General features: G+C 31.6%; 1 long non-coding RNA gene across 2 annotated transcripts; it reads right to left on the bottom strand.

The window, feature by feature from the left end:
* Positions 1-10,173: 10,173 nt before the first annotated feature.
* Positions 10,174-25,146, bottom strand: LOC111089574. Of its 2 annotated transcripts, none has more exons than XR_002613816.1 (3): positions 25,036-25,146; positions 11,714-11,803; positions 10,174-10,305 (listed from the first exon to the last, which is right to left on the bottom strand). It is a non-coding gene; the product is annotated as an uncharacterized LOC111089574 (long non-coding RNA). The 2 variants fall into 2 exon arrangements; XR_002613815.1 differs by having other exon boundaries at positions 11,714-11,796.
* Between the last annotated feature and the right edge of the window lie 1,343 nt (positions 25,147-26,489).

The raw sequence follows: 26,489 nt of genomic DNA, 5'->3' as shown, positions 1-26,489 counted from the left end.
GTTTGGTGGGACGGCGATGCGAACCCGCGACCTTCGGATTGCAAGTCGATTGTTGGCCATGCCGGGCCTGGTTTTATTGTTTTGAAATATTTACATGATCTACGGTAATTCCTGTACGCTGAATCTGAAAATGACATCTATTTTTAACCATCGTACAGATTTTTCACATAACGCAATACATAAAAGAAAGACCACAACACGTCATTTTGAGACTAAAAGATGTAAATTTCACACACAAAAATCAGGATGAACATGGGTGCATATTCGTTTGAAATCAGTGTTCTTCCCTTTAGTTCAGTTTGTTTGTATTTTTGTTAATGAACACAATAACAAAAATATTCACTGTGGTAAATGAAATAATAATTTGATCTAAATAAGTTTTATTTCTTCCCGATTTGTAAAAGATCCTTACGTGATAGAAAAAAGGAAGAATATTATTTTCGAAATACGTGTAGCTGAATTATGGAAAATCCGTTATTAAAACCAAAACAATTTTTTAGTAAGTGTAAATTATGAGGCGTATGTAATCGTTACAAGTTCTATACGGGGTGGGCATCCTCACCCAATGTTAACAATTTAGTTTTTCGCGTTTTTGTAATGATTGTGGTGAAGGGACCATACGAAGCAACTGACATCTTGAAACAAAAACTGTTGAAAAGTTTCGCTAAGGTCACCCCTAATATTCTAAGAAGGACGTCACATCGCACGTGGAGACGTATCATCCTATATCATGAAAATGAAGGCCAACAGACAGACATTTTGGATTATTAATTGAACCTTCTATTAGTCTATGTCAATATGCAATAAATTCTTTCTTTCATGTACACTATCCTTATTTGGGTGGGGTGCCCACCCTGTAGATCTGTTATTTGTTTGTATAGCACCAGAAAGTCGTTGACTTTAGATACAAAATACCTCAATTGAGTGCCAGATGAAACATACTGGTTTAATTACACCAGATAATATACTAAATAATATCCCAACTAATTATTACTGGATAATACGTTCTGAATATATGTATTTACCAGGTTCGTAACCAGTTTTTCACCGCAAATACCAAATCTATCTCTAGAGGGGTGACTTCTTACGTTTTCTATTCATCCATCCTTCACCTACTCTCAAAAAAAAAAAAAGAAGAAGAAGAGAAGAAGAAGCGTGAAATAAAGAAGCAAGGACGCAGAAAGTATTCCTTTGGTTGGATACAGGCAAACTTAACTTCTGGGGAAAAAACACACAGTAGGAAGGACCGCAAGAAGTGGAAAAATAATGAACTAATGAGTAAAAGGTGTTCAAGACACACGTTTATGACAAAACTTTAGTTATCTGCAACGTTTCGAGCAAAAGGCCTTCGTCAGGCAGTTAAAACCGTGTCACATTGAAAAAAGGCTTAGACGAAATCGTTCAATTATGTACGTACTATGTGGAGCACGTTAACAAAAATTAGCCCTCTGTAGTTACGAACCTGTGTAAATACACACATATACACAAACGTGCATATCGATCTGGTGAACGAAAAATGATCAAATCAAAAATAATGCTTGCATACAAAAGGCCATTTCAGAGAGTGTTTCTGGTATTTATTTTTTAACATAAAACTCTCTCGTGTTAACACAAAGTAACATTATTCATGCATAATACACATGTATATACACAGATTTTTATGTTGTTGTTATACTGTTTCAAGGCAATTAGACTTTGATTCTACGAATTAACAGACCTTTAATTTTATTTCACAAAAACTTATCATTAGAACTGGTTTGGGCGTCATTTCAATTTTTACGATCAGTTCCATAAAATCAACTCTTAAACACTTAGAAATAGCAAAACAAATAACGCGACGGTCAATGACACAAAACAATATAACCCAATAATTAATTGTAAACTAATATAAAATAACAAAAAAACAATAAAAATGAAAAACACTCAAGAATGCTGCAAACGATTAACAAAAAACATTGTTACGTAATAAGATTCGAATAAGAATTCATAGTGCAAAACGTATGTGCATTGTGAAAGATACATCTGAATGAAACAAACAAGACGTCATACAAACAAGAAACTGAAAACATGCACATATTGATTAACACTTTCAAAGCAATGGAGTAAAGAAAGGAACGTATCAGAAAATCCAAGTTAGACACAACGAAACAAAGGTTTAACTTAAAATATACGAACAGAGTTACACTTCATTACAGAGGTTATTGATCTCCACTTGTTTTTCTCGTAGACTTCCACGCTGATCCTATGGTGTATAAACGCAACACTGGTTATAAGTAAGTTAGACATTTCAAGTAGAATGTTATTTTCAGTTAGTCTAATATATTATATTTTCCTTTTTTTGTTGAAACTATGATGCGAAGACTCGGTCTCTACCTTCGTGACGTTCCTCAATAACCCCTACGCGCCCTCTCAAGGTATTTAAACCCCAGAATAACAGCTATGGCTTTGATGTAAAGCATTAATTGCGTAAACTTATGACCCCAAAAAATGTCACAAACTGAACTAGTTACTTCTTATGGTTACAATTTCTATCAATTATCTCTTATATTGAAGATGATATATAGGTAAAAAAGATTTAAAAACAAAACCTTGTTGAATGTCAACTTCTCCATTACACCATCAGAAGGCTACAATACTTATCGACTTACTTTCTTTAAACAAGACTCACATTACATTATCTTTAATCTGTTACCGTGCCCGGTCTTTCCTTCTATGTAAAAATGAACGAGATTATCAAACACATCTTTCATATACGGTATTTTATATACTGTTACGACAGCGGTAGTCACGTGACGATGGTAACACGTCATGATATTCTAGAAGAATCGGGAAACATCACGAATAATCCAGTATGTGGTAGGCGCCCTCTATCCTGTATATAAGTGCGCCGGATAACGTGAGACAAATTTAATTTGGGTGAAGGAGAATTGTTTAATCTTCGAGCACCCCAGATGAATAATTATTTCCGAAGGAAATAATTATTTTTAAATCTAAATAACTGCCAGTTCTTCTTCTTCTGAGACAAACTAAATGGAATTGAAGTGCAGACAGAGATAGAGACGGACAATCGAGTCAAGCGCGTGAATCGTTCGTTGTGAATTATAGCGTTTAAGTTATAGCGTGACTGTCGAAATTAAGTGTATTGCAAAGTTGTATTGAGAAAGAATAAACTAGTTTTATTTAAGAAAGGACTTGTATCGCTAAAGTCTCTTCGGAAAGAATTTTTACGGAAAATTAACAAACGAACAGAGACGTAACAATACAATTTTTATGTAGAAACAGTGAAAGCTAAAACAGATCGTGCTATGCAGTATTACAATTGTTAGTATGGCGTGTATTTGAAATTTTCTATTCTAATACCTATTTTTTTCCTCCTGTTGCAAATGTATTTTTAAAATATCAAAATAGACTTTTCTACAACAGGGACGATGGTAGTGGTATCAGTTGCGTTAAATTTAACTGTAAAATTATGTAGCATTGCAGTTTCTGTACCGTGCACTTGTTCTATGACGTCATACATCGTATACAAAAGTTCGTTAAGCCCTCCCAGTAGCAGCATAGATTTATCAAGATGGCGCCACATATATTCACAACAAGAAGGTTGACACTAAACCCCAAGGCAAAGCTTTATAAATGGAAACGTCACTTCGCCATTCCCGGGTTTAACGTCCTCGTGCGCGCCAACATTCTTCAGTATTTCTTATCTCCACCCAATGAGTCGGTGTGGCCATAATTTTATCAAGTGTATATTTTTTTTTGGTTCTCGACAATTTTGTAGTTTAATTAACCAGTTACATAAACACGGTTCACGTTTGTTGAGAAAGCTGGAAATCAGTGTTCAAATCATACTCAATAATAGGAAGTTTCAAATGATCTGTGTGTCTCGTATGACAAAAAAACATATCAGTCTGAGCATCTGGAACAACTATTCATGAATCATTAGATAGTTTTACACGTTTGGAACGGATCTCTCTGGATAAACACTACGTCAAATATTAATAGCATTACTGTCGTATAGAAGAGTTCCTTGAATTCATGAGTCTCTCAGGATCACGGATTTTCTCTCTATAAGTAAACACTTCGCCAGATATAAACCTTAAAGTCTCGTAGACTTCCGTGAATTAATAAGTTACGTGATCTAGTATTCTAAAGACTGATAATCAATTATGAACGTTTGAATTCGTTCTTTAAAATCTTACAAACACACACACACACACATGAAAATAACGTTTCAAGTCTTCAGTTAAAATCAAAACAGAATATTTAATTAATTATATTTCTATCTGAGTGACATTAGAACGAATATTTAATTAATTACACTTCTATTTTGAGTGACATTAGAACGAATTGATATAGGTATATACAAGACGAATACTGTCCATATTTCATCGTCCCCCGATGGGACAGCGGTAAGTCTACGGATTTACAATGCTAAAACCAGGGGTTCGATTACCCGCGGTATGCCAAGCAGATAAACCCAATGCGGCTTTGCTCTAAAACAAAACAAACTATTTCATCCAATCATAATACTCATAGAATGATGCACCTCACTTCAGCAGCGTATCAAAATCCACCAATCATAACACTGCTTTTCGTTTAGCTTTACACAGCGATGTTCAAAGTCAACTGTAACTTTTATTTCATTAAGCCTAACGTGCAATACACAGGAGATCACTGTACCTCTTTAACTACATCGTCATACCACTTAAAATTACTAAATGCATAAATTTCACAAAAACAAATTGCCATTAATTATTTTTTATCAACATTCCTAGTGGGGTTTCCAAAAGTAAACTGATGAAATAGTTAACAGTTGTACTTTCTTTATTTTTTTACCAAAATGCTATGAACTTTTTTACACACGGATAAACGACGTGTGGTTGACAATATCACAACATAAAAAAACATATCGCCAGGAGCGCTGCATCAAGGAACCCGTATGTCAGGGTGCTTATACCTGATTGGTACATCGCAATATTCCAAAATTTTTCTTTGCACGCAGCACGATTTATCAACATACCATACTACATATAATAAATTTACTGGTTTTGATACGCGAAAACTTCTCCTCCCCCCGTAGAAAACAAAAGTTTAATTTCTACATAGAAATTTCCTAACAATCAGACAGTTATTATTTTTTGAGAAATTTACACATTATAATAATGCACTGTGTAAAATCTAGATCGAGCTTTAAATAACAAGAAGGTTAATCAATCGGGGTTGTAAAGCTGAACGCTTTAGTAAAACGTACGAACAAGTTAACGGGTGCCTGATGTGTAGTTGCCGCTTAGAGGTTTACAATGTTATTGCTATTTCATTAGTTTCAATACACACACAGACACACACACACACAGTCTATAAAATATAATCATTATTGTTTTCAGAATTAGAACATAATTCTTTCAAACTTAGAACCATGGTGTTTGTCTGATTCTTTAGGGTAAAGTATAATTCAAGTAACACCAGAAAATGTTCATTCCACATTCGGTACATAAGTTAAGTGATTTTCGGTCATTTTCATTTCTTTCTTTCTCTGTATCGCCGTTTAGAATTATAAACAGACGAAATGCCTACAACAAACAAAACCTCTAACAATAATCGTAATATACCTTTACATTTTTGATTTCATAGGCCTAAACAAACCGTACTGAAAAACACCTGCATAAATTTTGAAATAAAACAATACACTAACCACATGCTAAGAACAATAATACACGGGTCACTCCGACTTTACCAAGTTATCATATCTGATTCTGTTTTTTAAAAAAGATGTAATTTCCAAGTTTTACCCAGGTTTCGGGGTCTCCCACCTTTATCTCTTTCAAGCACATGTTCTTGCCAAAAGCCTGGGTTCGTGTATAACCGTTATCACAACCCTTCTTAGCCAAGACTCCAGATCACTGTCACGCTCTTTTCATTCACGCGACGAAATAGAGATTGCATTTTTTTTTTTCGTAACTAAAAAAATGTTCGCTGATTTTGAACTTATTGTGTATTTATGGATCAACATAACTGATTCTTCTAAAAACAGGTTATAGGTAAAAACGTTAGTCACACAAGTAATGTTACTCAAAAAATTAAATAAATAAAACTTGTGACGAGAATGGTTTCTTTGTTTTACTAAGTCACTCACATCGTTTCTTGGAACACTCATATCCCTAGTTTTGTTTTTCTCTCTAACTTGTGTACAGCTCTCAATGACCATTCATTTATCAACATTAATCTAATGTACTATACACTTGTATTCAGAACAAACACTGAGTCCGTTCACTTGAAATAAATTTGCTAGTAACACGAATGTATTATATGCTGAGGATAAGAACTTTTCCAACGTTGTTTTTTTCTTTTAATAAACAGGAAAAAAAAGGCATAAAAATACTACATATTGAGCTTTGAAATAATAAGATTAATACCGTGAGTACCTCAGTACAGTCCGGTAATATCTTATAAACGTTTATATGCGAAAATTGAAACAATTCTAATCTTTTATTCGAAAATGTTTAGTTCCCTGATTAGATAGATGTTTCATACACGATATTCATTTGCTCAAACGATATAAAACTTTTCAAAATGTTTAAAATAAGTCCTTATGAAACATATATTATTGATGTGGCACACTGGTGAGAAGGTCCCTCCAAGAACCACGTGCACCATAACGACAAGCAAGCCTTCAAGGTCGTCAAAGACCGTAAAGTATTATGGCGCCTTTAGCTCGTTGTCGACCTGCAACACATTCAGTTAAAGATAGGTGGCACACAGTTGTATTGGAAGGCGGGTGAATAAAATGTGCAGAATAAATAGGAGGGTAAAACACTTCGTGTACGTATGCACCAGTTCAGTACTTCTACACTTGTGTTGTTGTGCGGTTAACGATTTGAATTTTTAAAACACATCAATCAACAAACGGCGTTCACTAAGGGCATTAAAAAACAAGCCTTTACACCTTGGAATCAATCTCGCGTAACGTAAATACACGTGTTTATTTAAATCTGGATAGTACAAAACGTTAGGCTTTGGTTGGTTAATTTAAAAATTGTAAAATCTTCAGTGGAATTAAGAGGTTTTCGTAAAATGACATTCATAACACAAAGTTATAGCAAGTTAACATTACAGCTCATAACACCAAGTCATAGCAAGTTAACGTTACAGCTCATAACACCATGGTATAGCAAGTAATCGTTATAGTTAATAACACCATGTTATAACAAGTTAACGTCACAGTTCATAACACTAAGTTATGACAAGTCCACTCAAAATGACCTTATCTGATGTGAGGCCAGTAAAGTAACATTTAATATATAAACATAAATAACCGAAAGGTCAATCAACTAAGGTTCTAAATCTCCAATCTTAGAATTTAAAACCTTTTAATGCCAATAAAGTATGCACCAGTTATGCCAGTTGAAAGGAACTGGTTTGTTGAACAACCTGCAGGTATGGTGCCAAAGCTTTTCATCACAGGTAACCAGTTGGCTTCACCTGCAGTGCCTTCCAGATATTAGATATGGGAATGTATTCCAAGAAATACAATAAATATATCAAACAAAATAAAGACAACTTGAAATTAGCCATATATTTTTTTTCTCTTATCACTCCTTATTTTCTTCTCTCTCTTTTATTACAATTTCTTTAAAGCATTGAACCAGTAACAATTTCCACCAGACTTTTCTGTCAGTTTTGATAACAGAATAAATGACAACCTGAAATACAGTCTTTCAGTATAAGAGAAGCACCACAAGACTAAGGGCTTTTGTATAGGAATGCTGACATAGCACATATACCGTTGCATTTTAATCTGTGATTGCCGTTATGTACTATTAATATTAAAAGATGTCATTCTGGTTACCCATTATTTTAATCTGTGATCATGGTTGTGCACTATCAGTTTTAAAAGATGTTATTCTGGTAAACCAGCATTTTAATCTGTGATCATGGTTGTGTACTATCAGTTTTAAAAGATGTCATTCTAGTTAACCAGCATTTTAATCTGTGATCATGTTTCTTTACTATTTAAAATACAAGATGTTGTTCTGGTTACCCATCATTTTAATCTGTGATCATGGTTATTATCGATATTTAAAAGATGTAATTCTGGTCACCCATCATTTTAATCTGTGATTATGGTTATGTACTATAAATACTACAAGACATCATTCTAGTTAACCAGCATTTAAATGATGTACGAGATGAGGTTGTGCATAATGGTTAACATCAATCATCTAACATACTAGTAAAGTTAAATCATAATCATTAGTTTAAAGTTGTATATGCATGTGTTTATAGATTCACAAGTGCTTTATAATAGTGCTATGGAATTCTGTACATATATATGGCTGTGATTAAAGATTACATTGCTGGGTTACCAAAATGGAATCTTGTAATATCGATAGTACATAATCACGATCACTGATTAAAAAGCTGGTTAACCAGAATGACATCTTTTAATATTAATAGTAAAAAAAACCATGATCACAGATTAAAATACTGGGTCATCAGAATGACATGTTATAATACTGACAGTGCTAAGGGTGTAGCGCTGCCAGAGTGCATCGGAGAACTGCTCCAGCATTAGAAATTGGAGCCGAGTCCCAACATTTTGAAAACTAAAAATATGTTTATAAACAGTAAGTTATTCAGTTTACACCCAAGCACTCAGTGTGTCAGAGAACAGTCTGGTTTTTGTGATCCTCCATGTCCACTGATAGAGCTCATCAGTCCCCCCAGCACACACTTTGTTACTTTCCCACAGTAGCTGACATCAGGCACCATAGGAATGCCTCGACTCAAGAGCAGGTGTAAGAAAGTTAAAATTATGGAATGTTTTTTTTTGTCATATGTTACATGTTAATGAGATTCACAAACAGGGTATCCAAACACTTAATAAAATACATTGGCCAGCAAAACCATGGTCATGAATAAATGATATATTTATGAAACATACAGTTGTTTTATTCCTCCTCAATCCTGTAATTATGGAGTTTCACCAAGTACCGAGGGTTTTGAGTATCAATTATAAAAATACATTTACCATTATACCATGTGTTTAAAATGTAAACATTTTTAAAAGGCTTATTATAAATGTAATATACAATGAAAGTTTTTGTTTATTTTTAGTTATGTTGGCAGGACAAAGAGTGGATAAATCATTAAAAGTGCCAAAATTCTTAATACTGTAGTGCAGTAATAAATGCTGTAAATTAATGCTTTGACTTTAAACATGCTGGAAATTTTTGCAAGCCATACATATACTGCACACTCACATTCACCTGCTGTAGGTGGACTGTAGCCTATACAGCAAATCAGCAATCCATTGGTTAAGAAGATATGTATCTTAAAAACTTACTTTAATGTTTCTTATTTTTATATGGTGCTCAGTTGTTGCTATTTTCTCATGGTAATATATATATGCACATTCAACTTACTACCAATACAAGTAGTCTCAAATTACACAGGCCTGCAAATTTAAACTTCAAAGTTCTTTTGGTTTTAATAATGGATTTTAAATAATTCAGCTACGTAGTTTTTAAAAATAATATTCTTTTTTTTTCTATCACATAAGAATGTCTTACAAATTGGAAAGAAAGAAAAAAAAACTCTTATTTAAATCAAATTCTTATTTCGTTTACCACAATGAACATTTTTTATTATTATGCTTGTTAAAAAAAATACAAACAAACTGAAGAAAAGGGAAGAAGATTGATGTCAAACAAATATGCATTCATGTTCATCCTTATTTTTTTGTGTGAAATCTACATCTTTTAGTCTCAAAACTATATGTTGGTCTTTCTTTTGCTTTATATGAAAAACCTGTACGTGATGGAAAAAATGAATATCATTTTCAGATTAAGCATGCAGGAATTACTGAAAAACATGTAAACATTTCAAGATAATAAAACCATCACAGGCCTGTGTTATTGGTACTGCATATATTTTATCTAGTTAAAATGAACTCAGAAAAATGGAAATTAGATTTTGAATATGACATCTTTACCTCACTGGTGACATTGTATGTCTGACGAACTTTGGCAGGGCTCAAGCACTATAAAATTTAGCACTATGTGATCATGATTACAGCTTTCAATGCGAGGTAACCAGAATAATATCTTGTAACACTGACAAGTGTATAGATAAGGCAACAACAACATCACGTATTTCAACACTTATACTCTTTGTCTTTAATGATACAGATCACTAATCTATTGAATTTTGACACATAATACATAAAAATTTAAAGCCTAATGAATCATACTGTACTTCTCCTGCTGGTTATCGTGTACTTTCCCACATCATCTGTCACTCCAGAGCCTACAAATTGAAGGTTTCAAAGTATTCAACACCTCACTACACGTGTAAACTGTACTCTGTACTCAATAAAACTGTATTTAAGTTGTATAACAAAGCCAATATGTACATGAATATCTCTAATACATATCATATCCTACAATATATATATATATTTGTGTGTGTGTGTGTGTGTGTGTGTGTGTGTGTGTTACTGAAGTCTTCAATATCCATGATCAAATTTCAAGATCACAGAAGTACGGTTTTAAACTGACAGTTTAGTTTATGCATCAGTTCTGATTAAGCTCTTCACAATTAAATAAAACTAAGGTCATTGAAAACAAAACTTGGCTTGTTCAGTTAGAAGGTACTAGTGTCAGTATTACTACTATACAAGGCTAAGAATGTAAAGTCATGTGGGAGGGGGAGAGAGAGAGAGAGACAGGAGGACCTGACCAGTTACAAAATTTTCTTGCTTCTTCAAAACATAGTTGATAAAATAGCAATTCCTCTTCAGATATAGCCTAAAATTTATGAAAAAAAATATATACTGTTTCTTAAAATCTCCAAGGGGGGCACAGCAAAGAAATGAAAAAGTTTGAAACTTCTGGGCTAAAACATTCACATAACAACATCAATTTAAGCTTGCAATTAAAGACACTAAAAATAAGTTATCGTTATGTTGAATAGCTTCTATGGTTGTTATTTGTGACTTTTGATATATGAATAGAAAGCCTGAAAAAAATTACCACTGTATAATTTATATCACATCTGATATATGTGGAAAATTAAATAGGAAATACAAACTTCAAAAATCTTCCTTTAGAACTTCTTCAGAACAAAGCTCAATCCATGTAAAGCCATTCACACCACAACACACTAGAAATGCATCCTGAAGGTCATTGGACATATGTGGACAGATAGTTCTTACATTACACCAGTATAAGTTTAACATTTCTTACTTAAGTTGTTTATTTACCAGGGACTATACCTAAACAATTTAGTTAAGTTGAACAAAACATGAGGTTGAAACCAACAGCAGTTAATAAACAACAGACAAGTAGCATTTTTAATTGTTAATTAGTAGTATTGTTCACATCCTTACCAATCATACAGGAGTTTGACTTTAATACGTAGAACTAGTACAATTACAGAATATTTGTATTGAAACACAGAGTAAAAATTTAAACTACTTACTTACCCATAACCCTTTTTAATTTACAAACTACAGTTAGATTAGTGTACTATGATCTTAAGTTCAAAAATCTTGAATTTTTTATCAAAAATATGCGATACAAACAGAAATCAATCCAATAAATATTCTTGTAATAACAAAACAGAATTTTTTTTTGTATATATTTTCTTTGATTTCTTAACTTCATGGTTGTCAATTCTATTACATTAATGTATTACAAAAATACAAAATCCTCACCTGTACAATGTTTAAGACTTCAGTTGTATACATATGAATAACCATTAAGACAAGTCAATCCTTGGTTGAATAGCTTTAAATCACTGAAACCTACATAAAAGAAAAAAGTTAAATAATTGTTGTATACTAATACACTAGTTTATTTTTACAACACTCAGTCTTAAACGTGTAAATCTCAAATGTTGTTTTCAGCATTAAAAAATAGTGTATTAGTCACTTGTGTGGCAAGCACTGCAGTGTTAATGTTGTATACAAGATATTATACAGAATACATTTCAGTAAAGTATAAACACATACACACATGTAACTGAAAACCACACACACACACAAAAAAATTCTTTCACTCTAATAAGTGTCAATTTGGGGAATTCTAAGAAAGACTTAGGCAAATGAAAAGTTTTATAAACACTTCTACGAAGTGCTACATCATTATCAATTACAGTGATACTTTGAAACATTTGATTTGCAGATTATTAAGGCACTTGTTTCTTGCCATTAAAAGTATTACTTGACATTTTTGTCCCACAAGCTCGTAATACAGGCTAAAAGAAATCATCTTACAAAGACTAATATTAAGATAGTTAATGAGATAATTAATGTACCGCATTAAAACTGAATCCACAGTAAAAGTTTCACATGAAAACTTACAAGTGAAAAAATCCAACAGCATTCATGGCAAGAAATCAGTTTAGTTAGTCCTTGAAAACAACTTATTAGGTAGAGACCTTGAAAATTATGATTTATAAAGAAATCAATGCCAACAAAATACATGTATATTCTTTACTTTTCTACCAAGTGGTGTTGAAGGAAGAGTATGTAAAAGAAATACAAATGATATTAACAATAAGAGAAGTAAATGAGTTATGCATCAGTTCCTTCATGTTAGACTGTTAAAATTTTTAATCTGGGAAACTCATATGATGAAAGCACAAGTTAATTTCAAATAGAAACAGCACACACTCTTAAGTTATAAAATTTATCTCTATAGTTACCAGAAAAATCAAATCAATAAATGCACACTCAGATGCACACCTCAGTTTGAATATATAGCACTATACCCATCACAACAATAAAATCTTTAAATGCACACCCTCAGATACATCAGATGTACACCCTTAGTGTTTAAATATATAGCATTATAATTATCACAAAAATGGATGTACATTCTCAGAGTTTGAATATACACCACTACAATTAAAGGTAAAATAAATCATTTAAAGGCATATCCTTTAAGTTAAATATTCAGCACTTTAATTGTTGCAAGAATAGAACCTTTAAATTAAATATTCAGCACTATAATTATTGTTGCATGAATAAAACCTTTAAGTGCTCACCCTCTGAGCTAACAAGTTAAACATCATACTTTTAAGTACATGCTCTAATTCTAATATAAGCTATGCAGTACTATAACCATAGCTATGACAGGACTTTTAACTGAAATACAATTGACAACTGAACCTGATTCCCAATATCTTTACAACAATAACAATCCTTGAGGCTATAATTCATTTAGTACTAAGTGACCCTTTAAACTTACTGTATAAACCAAAACTTCTCTGGAAATCTGATTTTTAAGTGTTATACCAGTGGGTTAAAATTCAGTTCAGTTCTGTAACAGCACAATACCCTGGAAGTACAGTATTTGTTTGATCAGGTCTCACATGGGAACAGCTTGTGATGGACATGACAGGCTTTATTATTTGATTTCATACTCACATGTAATATTACAAAAATAAGAAACTTTATTACAACTACTATAGTAGTTTCCCTAGAATAAAATATTCACACACAAATCTATTTAAAAACAAAAAGGATATAAACCTTTGAATATACAATTTGTCAGTTAAAATACTGACAATTTCAAAATACACTCGTCTATACTCAATATAAAATGTATAAATTAAATATAACTGTAAAACAAGAAACGTTTGAAATTCAAAACCTCTGAAAATGCAAAAAAATGTATCTCTAGAAATAAAAATAGATTCTCATTATTCATAAATAAATAACTGAGATTAAAATTACATAACAACCTGTTGGCCATTTTCTTGTTTTAAACCTTTAAACTTGGTACTTTCTTATAAGCACAGTTTCTTAATATCCCCAAGTTCTTATGAACAACATGTGGAGTGAGAGTTACTTGTTTTTATTTTCATTCCAATGGATATTAAACTGCTTGAACTGGGTGTGTTAAAAAAATTTGACATACAGCAGATTCAAACAAAACCCATACAGCACCAGTGGCCCTTGCTTCCATATTTAAAAGTCCACTGTTTGGTTATATCCTGAACTAATGGTGAATATTGCTAACATCATCAATCTTAGAAAGAAAAACAAACCGGTTCAGTGACTTTTTCTAGCTACAAAGAATTGTTAAATTTGTTTACATCAATAATTGTTATATTAAAAATTAATATTTGGCATATTTTGAGAGTTTTGACTCCTTCCAACTTTAAACAAAACACGTGTATTGGATTAACTTACAACTGCAGGCAACTTGCCAAATTATGGGAAATATAACTTTGTTATAAATAAAAAAAAGAAACTACAGATAACAATACATTTTAATAGCATGATACTTTTGATCTCATATTTCAATATTAATCTGCATAAATAATGTACATTTAGTATACCTTATATGGCCTATGATAATGTAGAAATCAAACAAATAGATACCTTCAGCAGAACAGGTTCAGTATGTTAATGTTCACATTATTAACTATATGAACAACCATGTGTGGTTCAAGCACCTTGTTCAACACAGGTTTCCAAATGAATAATACATGTCAAATAAACACACATTTATATAACAATGTTTGTACCAGTGTATTCCCAACTGAATAATATATGTAAAATAAACATGCATTTATGTAACAATGTTTGTACCAATGTATTTTCAACTGAATAATATATATGTAAAATAAACACACATTTATATAACAATGTTTGTACCAATGTATTTCCAACTGAATAACATATGTAAAATAAACACACATTTATATGACAATGTTTGAACCAATTCACTTCCAACTGAATAACTAATATGTAACAAAAACGTTGTTATATAATAATGCTTGTACCAACACAAGCTTCCCATTTAATAACTAATACCTGTCTATACAGTAATGTTCATACTAACAAAGGCTTCCCACTTAACAATTAATAGCTGTAACACTGTATGACAGTGTAATAAAACAATCAATTTATGAAGCTTTACAAAAACAATAGGTTCATTTCACGCTACTGTTTATTCAAAACAACATTAAAAATGTTGAATTGGAGCAGCTAACAATCACTCTGATGCGAATTTAAATGTAATGAATTTTTGTTGTAATATTTTACTTTAGTAGCTGATCAGTCAATACTGAACTGTAAAGTCAACATGTACATCAACACAACCAGAACAATACCTGCTCCACCTACAGAAGTTCAATACATTAACATATGGAAACCTGATATTCAGAAATACTCCAGTTTATTACAATACATATATAACTGAAAGTGAACTGGAATGTTATTCACCAGAGCATGTTTTCAAACTATGACAGCTTCAATAAGAACATGACATATGTAAAATCCCTATTTTAGTATTGACGAAAAGAATGAGAAAGTAACAAGGAGTATGAATCCTATCAAATGAAGCAATATCGGTTGTTTTTACTAACTCAAACTGCATCACTACTTTGGCAGTCACTGAAATGTATTAATCATTTATTAGCAACTTAAAAATACATACAATTAGCATTTTAAATAAGCTGTTAAATTATATCTCAAAAGCAAATTTAAGTAAAAAACAAACTTTACCCACCCATGAACACAAGAATTTATCAAATGATTTGCATTATCTTGACTACCGCCTAGGTATCTTTTCACTCCTACTTTGTTGCCTAATTTAAAGATTATTATACACGTTACTGAGAAGATTACAGCTAGTTATTAAACTTTCCTTTATGAGCCAATATCTTTAAGCCACAAGAGTCTATTAAATTATTGTTGTTTACAAGCATACATCAACGACACTTTTATACCTAAGTACAATCTCTCTATAAAAGCTACCTTAAATAACTATTCTTCAATCCATTTCTGCAGAGTTAATAAAAGTTTTATTGAATCTTTGAGAATATTCTATAACAGTGCATGTGCCATGATAACATATCATTCGATACAACTCCAACATTTAACATTGTGATAAACTGACAGAACTGTTATGATTGGCACATTCTTCAGAAAATAAACACTTTTTATAGAACCTACTGGTATATGTATATTTATAGTATCAATCAATTTTATTTTGATCAAACAATAAAAATACACATACACCACCACCCCCAAAAAATGGTGTTACCTGCTGATTAAATACTGTTGTGTGTACACTTTACCTTTTGTTTTCAATAATTATAAGCTTAGTTACTACTGCTTAGCAACAGTCCACTCCCTAGCAACATCTGTTGTACAAGTACACAGTACATTCGGAAGATTAATTTTCTATTGATTCAACTTCTTCCAGAAAGTGTAATTGACACATACATGTACATCATAAGATTTAAAAACCCAAAAGTCTAGTTATTATAATGGTTCATTGAGAATTTCAGAAATGAAAATTTTTAATCTATTTTGTAAAAATTTATATATCTCTATGAACTTAAAAGCACGAACTATTAAAATTCCCATAGTAATTTCACAAGAGCAAGGGGATTAAACTTCAAAAATGACAACAACAAAAAGCAAACCATGAAGAATAACAAATGACATGCACCCCCCCCCCATGCTGAAACATATATAGATGATTATATTAAGCACAAAGTAAGTATGTCCCATACATACCATGTCCAAGTGATTGAAATAAACAAGATTTTTATTTAGTTGATATATTAGGAATTCCAGATGGCAAAAATTAATAATTACCATTAACAATAGACATTAAGTTTCCTAATGTTATATATTTAAACAACAGTAAGCCAGTGTCAGACAAAAGATGTGTACAAATACAAATGTCTACTGAATATTTGTCATGAAATTTAAGTATGATCAGATTGGTATTTTTAAATTTTCTCTTATGCATGTTTCAACACACACTGTATTGATTCCAGTTACAGATGTACAGGTCTGTACCTCTTATGTAAATCAGTAACTCAAACTCCCACCAGGATACATGTGTTCCAAGTATTCTTTAGTCATCAGAACAGAGATTGCCACTTTTCTACCTGTCTTTTGATATGATCAAAAAATTAAGGTAATAAATTTAGAGAATATATGCATAGGCATGATCTAGATTTGAGCATATTACTTTTAAATATAGACATATGAAAATTAAAACAGCACATCGGTGTACAGGATGTGAATGTGTATGAAACAGAAAACTTACTGTCTAAGTAATACAGCTTATTTTGCAATTTATTATTCATGATTAAGGGTGAGGCTTTTCAATACTACCAAAGATGAACTGATAAACGTAAACTTCAAATTCTCACAAGTGTAATGTTTCTATGCTACTATAACTGTGTGCTGCATAGTGGTAAACAGTGAATACATTCATTGTATGTATGTATATATATAACATGCACACAAGCACACACACACACACACACACACACATATATATATACACACACAAACTTAAAAACCCTGATTATATAAATATACACACACACACATATCTCATGGTGTTATGTCTCCTAGTTTTAGGACTGAATACAAATCTCGTGGTATTCAGTCTTCCACCTTTAGAATGGAATACAAATCTTGTGGTATTCAGTCTTCCACCTTTAGAATGGAATACAAATCTTGTGGTATTCAGTCTTCCACCTTTAGAATGGAATACATATCTCAGGGTATTCAGTCTTCCACCTTTAGAATGGAATACATATCTCAGGGTATTCAGTCTTCCACCTTTAGAATGGAATACAGATCTTGTGGTATTCAGTCTCCTAGTTTTAAAATGGAATACAGATCTTGTGGTATTCAGTCTCCTAGTTTTAAAATGGAATACAGATCTTGTGGTATTCAGTCTCCTAGTTTTAAAATGGAATACAGATCTTGTGGTATTCAGTTTTCCACCTTTAGAATGGAATATAGATCTCATGTTATTCAGTCTCCTAGATACTGAATTTCTTGTAAGCTTCGAAACATGTGGCTGCACTGGCAGTATATTAAAATTGTTAATAAATTGTACAGTATCTTCTCAACATACAAAACATAACAAACTTGGTTTTTGTTTTACTAAAGTTTAACAGTAGTGCATAGATTACATCAAACAAAGCAAAGTCTTATATCATATAAAGTTAAGTAGAAATATCTGTCAAATAGAAACAATTAAAAAAATTATATGATGTGTGGTGTTGAAATGAGCTGTGATCAAGGTAGATTATGACAAAAATTAATAGTGTTTTGAAGATAACACTACATATTTAAATACTTCAACTAGCAAAGAATGCACATCTTTCTATAGAATAGGTGTTCTTAAACACATCTTAAACTCCTCATTCAAAATTTGAATATACTGAAAACAGAGGAATCATAGAGAGAGAGACAATGATCACATCTTCAAGATAACTACAAAATATGCACATCATTTTATAGAATAAGTGTTCTTAAATAAATCCTAAACTCTTCATTCAAAATGTTCATATACTGAAAACAGAAGTATCATTGAGAGAGAGACATTGATTATATCTTCCTGATAACTCTACAACAAATATATCATCATTACTTTATAATGCATTACTGGAGTTAAGTAACCACAGTAATATCTTAGATGAACCTAGAGTTTTAAAAACTGTTCAGCACTAAACCAAAAACATAAAACTATATATTTTTTATATACTCAAATCTAAACTTAAACTACACCTATATACTAAGTATGAAGGTATTTTGTCTTACAGTTTGAGCATTACTCTATGGAATTAACTATCTAGCCTCAGACACAGCTGTTCTGTGTTTGTAGATAAATGTAAAAAATATTACACTAAAACTGAAACTACACATGTGCTAAGTCTGAATGTATTGCATCTCACAGTTTGAAAGCTTCTTTTATGAAAACAGCTATCCCATATCTCAAACAGCTGTCCTGTATTCAAGGTTAAGTACAAACAGATATTTACATATATATAATGTTATAAGCTATACTTCTGGCCAAGATTTACATTGGTACATTAATTATAAATACCAATTGGTGTGTTACAGTCAATTCAGTGAAGTATTTATTTGATCAGCAAATGATAATACAAAGAAACTGGTGAGTTGATTGTATATATTAAGTGTTTTGGGTCTGTTAAGTTAATCATTTGGTTACAAAAGAAATTATGTTGAAAGTAAAAACATTATTTGTCAACTTAAACCTACAACCGTGTACAAGTGAAAGTAGCTCATAGCAAACGTTAAGGAAGAAATGAACCAACTAGTTACTGTTACATAAACTAGACTCTGCATTATTTTCACCAAATAGTCTAAAAGAACCTGTTTAACTATAGAATTGAAAGAACATGTTATAAAAATATACAAGACAAATCAGTATTATGTGACTTACTATCTAAAATCTGTTAATAATTAATGTCATACACTCCAAAAACTGGATTTGGGCAGCAGTGCCGAAGGTTTTAATAAGTTAGTACAAGTAATAATTTGATTACTGGTAAATATTTATATTTTGAGTTAAAAGACTAAGCTTTTCAGAGGATTCACATTAAATCTTACATATCTGAACACCTACCAATCTTGAACAGTTTACTCATTATCTTTCATTATGAGTTTTTTGGTCAAATATTTGTAAGCCTGAATAACCTCTAAAAATGTAAAAGATTTTGTGTAATCACAAAAAGATATGTGTATTGTTTCATTTCAATTTACTTAACTTACTGATGAAGTAAAATGGTTAACTGAGATCTGAAAGTATGAGCTGGGTTTTCAATTAGTACAGAATGTCAGACCTTGGACTAGTTTCAAAGTATTGAATTAAAATGGGTCAAATAACTTTTTTTTAACCAGAATATGACTGTAGCACTCAAAACAAGTCTTTTTTTTTAAACCAGCTACATATAAATAGGTGTATTATTCACACAAGTAAGGCATTTAGTTTTACATTTGCTTTATGTCTACATATATGAATTTCCCAAGCTCTATGATGCAACAGAAAGAAATTGTTAGTTTACTACTTTCCATCACCTTGGATTGCCAAGAACAAGAACCTGGACAACATTACCTAGATCACCCTTATTTGTCTAGTGTACAATAATGTATACATACACCTGAACTAGTACTCAAAAGCTGTCCTGTAAAGACAGCCCCAAGCATTCGTTAAGCTGAAAAAACAATGATTCTATGGCACCGACCCAAACACCCTACAGGCACCTGTACAACTTACTCTACCGGCTGGCTCAGAATCAACACTATTCAAGTTTTATTAATTAAAATGAGTACAAATCCATCTATGAACTTCTTATAATAGAAGAGAAATCTGTTATGTTCAGAAGATTCATTCTACTTTCTACACGTTCTGCCATTTTCTTTCATCACTCTTAACTAGGTATTTACAAGAGAGTGACTATGTGATCTAAAGGTCACATGCATAAAGCAGTAATTTAATTTCATCTGTTAACTCAAATTATCTCCATTGGAAATTTTACACATTGTAATTTGTAAGTATTTCCAAATATGTGAGGGAAGATAGCTGATGTGACAACTAAAATCATATGACTTAAAAGATTACTTATAAGATAAATGTCACATGTTTGTTTGTTTTTTGTTAAAATCCTCAAATGTTAATCATAAAGTATTGCAAAGTATGTTCTCTTGAAGCAAACCAATCAGAAACATGCTTGTAAGTCATAAAACAAACCTATCACAAACAAATGTTAAAGAATAAGTTAAACAAGGAATAAAGGTATGTTTAAACACTGAAGTAAAACTGGGTTAACATACACAAGTCTTGAAGTGAAACAGGGATAACGTACACAAATCTTGAAGTGAAACAGGGATAACATTCCAAAAAATGTCAACAGCAAAGGTATCCAACTGATGAAACAACACATTCTAATCTTTATAAGTAGAAAAGTATATTTAATTAGATATGCCAATGGCTAGGAAGGATCATTTTGAGTTTTGCTCTAAGTACATAGATTACTCTGAACAGAAGTTATTATATATCATAACATATAGTCGAGTCTTGAAGTTAAACAGGGACAAACTTGCACTCAAGTCTTGAAGTAAAACCAAGACAAACTTACAATCAAGCTTGGGTGTAAAACATAGAAAAACTTCTAAACTGGAACTGCACACAATCATGTCCTGAAGTAAAAGTAGGACAAATTTACATTAGTGTCTTGAAGTAAAATTGGGACAAACTTGTATTCAAATTTTGTCACTTCTTATTCTGAATACAAAATTACAATTGTGATTTTATGTACCAATAAAAATTATTCAACGAATGAATGAATGAATGCTTAAGTTTCCTCAAGTGTTACTACCTCCAGTACTAATGTTAACAGTGACTTTTGTATAAAATAAGTGCTTAAGCTTCCTCAAGTGTTACTATCTCCATATGCTAATGTTAATAGTGACTTTTGTATGAAATAAGTGCTTAAGTTTCCTCAAGTGTTACTACCCCCCAGTATTAATGTTAACAGTGACTTTTGTATAAAATAAGTGCTTAAGTTTCCAGAAGTGTGAATACCTCCAGTACTAATGTTAACAGTGACTTGTGTGAAATAAGTGCTCAAGTTTCCCGAGGTGTGAATATCTCCACTATCAGTGATAACACTAACCTTGAGTTGTAGCTTTACTATCTTCAACCCAAACGTTTTCTAATTTTCTCAGGAACTGAGATTAATACGACTATATATAAGATTTTAATTATTTTTAACATACTGAGACAAAATATATTGTTTTCTAATAAATTTACAGATGTTGTGGTTACATTAATAATCAGTTTTAATGTGTAGGATAATTTACAGAATTTCATTTAAGTTTGCTCTTTTTTCCATTACATACGTATTCTGTGTCTACTGCAAAAAATGCTAATTTTTGGCTTTTACTGACAGTTAGTCAATGGACCACATCAAATATAACTAAAAACTGTTTGATTTGCCACTTTTTTTAACTTTTGATACATACTTTACTTCAGAAAATGCAAAAACAACTAAATGTGCCGGTAACATTCTTTTCCACAGTGTAGCAAAACAAAAGTTATCCCTATCTCAGTGTAACTAGCTACAAACAAATGTTCCAAGTTGTCAATGGCTATATGATGACTGTTCATGCTAAATATACAAATATAAAAGTAGTTGTTGCTTATGTGTGGTTAATCCCAATTTAAACAAACTATAGCATGATATACTGCCTAGCTTGCTGGAATACAGATTCAAGATCTTTTCTGTCTCAGTTTTTTTTTCTCTTGTGAAAATTCAAAATAATCACTCAGCATATTTTTTTTTCCTAACAACTTTACCAAAAGCCTTTCACAGATTGTATCAATAACTGAGAACATTTCATGCAAGTTACCACTAAATATATCTCAAAAAAGAGTTCATAAAACAATTTTAATAAATTGCTTCAGTTTGTATAATGAACATGAAATCGGATATTACATAATGGTGTACATCTTAATGGCATTTGTAAGCATTATAGCTTATGCTGTTGTGGCAAAATAATGTGCTTGACACTCACTGGACAGCTGGTTTATTCATTGACACAGATTCTATTAAACACATACATACAATATTTAAAATAATGCATAAGTTAAATATTACGTAAAAATTGTGTATTTCACAATTCAATAATCATAGTCTTTCTCCTTCATTTTCCCATAACACTTATACAGTGGTCAACTTCTTAGAAAACTACCAAGTATTAGCTAAATGTTGGCAGCTTGAGGTCTACTTAACATACGATTCCCAAAGGCACCAATTTTATAGCTTAATAAATAAATGCACACTGTATATATATTTTTTAACTTTAGTTAGTAACTAGGTGCTACCAAAATGATTCCTGATTTGAAATATTTATGCTTTAAAGACTGGCTTAAATATATGAAATTATTTTCTCTGAAACATAAAAGAACTAGAGGTGATCTGATTCAGGTATTTAAAATCATGAAAGATCTGTTGGACTGGTAGATGGATAAGATCAGTTAATGAATTTATAAATCCTACTATATTATTAAAATCATTTTTCCATCTCTAATGTTCTTTGGGTTGAGTCAAAACTTTGCAGTGATGTGAAGTTCTGTTTCACAAACGTTTTATGTAGTGAGTTTCTTCACTAAAATTTCTACAATTTTGTAAAGGAAGAATTAATAAATGTGATTTAGAAGCACAGAATATTTTTTTATTCAATGAAACAGCAAGTTAACAAGTGAAGTGAGTTGGGATGTCTACTTTCAGAAGAAATTAGTAAAAGCCATGGATGATAAGGTCCAGCTTGTTATTAGCCAAGAATCTTACCCCTGTTGAGATTTCTTATGTTGTGGAAAAGTTTACTAAATGATGTAGTGTATGGTGATAGTTTGGACTCCTTGCAAGTTTTTGTTGGATAATGTTATGGCTGTGATGAGTTATATATATTTTGGTTGGATCTCTTTATTGGATGTTCTTAATGAGCTATAACATCTTCTGTCACCAAGTGTTTTTTATTCTTTGATAAATACAACAGCTTACACATAAATCCAGACTAAAAATCTTATAAGCCTAATATTAAAAAAAAAAGTATAAAATAGTAAATTTTTCATCATAAAAGCTTTCATCACTTGATTTATGATTGTTTTCTTTTTCTTATTTTGCAAAAAATACTTTAACTGAAAAATTAATATTAGATTTTTTACAAATACCCAATCCATATACATGGTACTAAGAGGCTAAACTGTGAAGAGTAATGAAGCTAAAGTGGATTGATGATCAAAATGGAATATTTCAAATATTGATGACCACCATTTATATATATTGTTTTAGAATCAGATAATATTTAAACCATAACTAAACAGCTTCAATATCCCATAAAATGCAGTAAACGTTCTTACCCATTATCTTAAGAAATGATACGTATCTATTTTAAGATACTAGTGCATGTTTCGATTTGGTACAAGAACACAGCAGTACACATCTCCACATTTTTACAGTTACATTTGATAAACAATGAATTATTGAATAATTTGATTTGATTCAGAAGTCTCACAGTTAAAATATCATACTGCATTAACATTGTAGAGCTCAAGTTTAATTCCAAACATTACATAAATAAGTTCACTTTTCAAAAAACAAATCAGTGTCACAAATTTTTGATACTAAATATTTTAACATATTACAAAGGATATACTACACATATACTTAATAAGAAACCTGATACCCTAATTATCAGGGGTTCACTGAATTTCAACTACATTTGTGACTCTACATATTCTCAACACATCATGATTATATGTCAATATAAAAACTGAGCGAAAAATACTTAAACATTTGAAAAAAAAGAAAGCTATAAGCATCAGTCATCTACATGAATAATGAATATGATGGGTAAAGCCCAGAAATAATGGGCATGTTTCACCAGCTCAGAGACAGGTTTTAAGATCATACGCTGATGATGAAATTTTCATAAGTAAAACCTAAAATTGGCTTAATCTGTAAAATATTCATCAAAATAGTTTACTTCTAAATTTTGTATTGTGTTACACAAATCTTTTTCTTGCATTGTCAGTGACAATGAAATTTGTCTGAACTTTCCCTCCATTTTCAAATTTTGGTTTTGACTTACAATACATATTGTTATACTTTATATGTAAAATTTGGTTCACAAGAATCTAAAAAAAAAACAATAAAGCAAAGCAGCTTATCAATTAAAAATAGTACCAGTAAAAATAAATTTACAATATACTTAATAGTATTAGTAATGCTAACACAGTAACACTACGACTAACAGTAAGACTGTGGAAGCTAAAGAGTCTTCGAACTAACACTAGTAACATATAATTGTACAAATTGTAGAATATAGAGTTATGCATAGCTACAGTATCATTGAGATTCATTTGTAACCTGCGTTCAACGAAAATTGTACGAAGCTGTACTGAAAACGTTGATCAGCCCTAGTACCAGTACAGCTATGTCAAACGTAACGTACAGTACTATTTCTTAATTAAAGAGTTAATAGTTATACTCCTACTTATCCATACTCAGTGCTGTTAATATAAATTAAAATATTTGATACCCTAACTTATAAATGACCGCAAGGTTAGAACTTGTGCATTAACTTATTTTTCACTTTAATATTTTAAAAACTAAATTTAAATCTTACATTTAACCAATGTTAGTCAAATAATATAAATTGCTGAAAAACGTTACCTCAATTGTTTTCTTTCTCCGACTCAAAATCGTGTGTACAAGTATTACTGATGAATTTCTTTTTTATCTTTTCTTACCATCAGAATTTCTAACCTTCTCAATCCTATGCCTGGGTTAGCGTTAGACGATTCATCGGCAAAATGAAAATACACTGATTCCTAAAAGCGCCCTCTAGCCATTACAAATTTATATAAAATGAAATTTCAAATACATAAATCAGGAAATTAAAATTAATTACTTGAAACTTTCCGACTCCTCTCTGTGTTTATATTTAATTAGAACCTTTCATATACTTTTAGTTGCCACTATATTACTGAGATTCTGATAACTGTATTTATATTATTTTGAAAATAATTATATGCACAACAGTACATGTAGCGCTACCTGTTGAGCCGTTTAAAAGTATGTAACGTGACTGAACAGAAACAACATGTTGCGTATCTGCTTGTTTGTTAATTTCCGGTATAAATTCTTTCCGAGGAACTTCAGCGATACAAGTCCTTTCTTAATTAAAACTAGTTTATTCTTATTCGAAAGAACTTTGTAATACACAGTATTTCCACAGTCACTTTAAACTTAACAACCTTTATAACACACGCTATAAATCGCAGTGATTCACGCACTTTACTCACGGCGCCTACTGTTCGTTTGACTTAATTATCTATCCCTTCAATCTATCTGCCCCATCGCGCTGGTTTTTCTCGCCAGGCTTATATACTAAGATGGCGCCTCGAACAAACTAGAGTTGCCAGGAAAATTCATGATCCTTCGAGAAACTCCAGTGCGCATGCTCCCAGAGTCGCGTGACTTCCGCTGTCGTAACACTGCCCCTTCCTTAATATTGTTCGTCCCGAACAATAGCCACTTACATTAAACCAATAGATAATTAACAATAACTTGATTAAATGTACAAAATTTATAGAACACAACATTAAAATACAACAAGGTCTCTTAATTTTACAGAACGTATCTTCTTCCGTACTGGTCTCTGTCTCATTGGCTTCTGTTTCACGTGGGGTTCATCTGCTCCATCAGGAAATGTCCCATTATCGGTAGCAGTCATATCAGTGGTACTAACTTCATTAACGGCTTCACTGTTTTCTTTCTCAAAACCGGGTAGGGTTTCTTCTTCGACAGTGCCTTTTTCAGGTGACACGTCTTCAGCAGCGTCATTTGTTCCGTTTTTCACTTCGTTCCAACTGAAATGTCTAGACCGTGATAACGCCAAAACCTGTTGGCATGTACCACCTTTGGCTTACCTCGCCGACCACATTTTATTCGGAAAGTCACGTCTGAGAGACGATCCACTATGTGATATGGGCCTTCCCATGGAAAAGACAACTTAGGAGACTTCCCTTTGGTCTTCCTGGGATTATACAACCACACATTGTCACCAGTACGGAAGAAGATACGTCCCGTAAAATTAAGAGACTTTGTTGAATTGTAATTTTGTG

The sequence above is a fragment of the Limulus polyphemus genome, unplaced genomic scaffold, assembly GCF_000517525.1.
Source record: "Limulus polyphemus unplaced genomic scaffold, Limulus_polyphemus-2.1.2 Scaffold6663, whole genome shotgun sequence".
NCBI lineage: Eukaryota > Metazoa > Arthropoda > Merostomata > Xiphosura > Limulidae > Limulus > Limulus polyphemus.
This window is presented reverse-complemented; position numbering and strand designations above follow the sequence as displayed.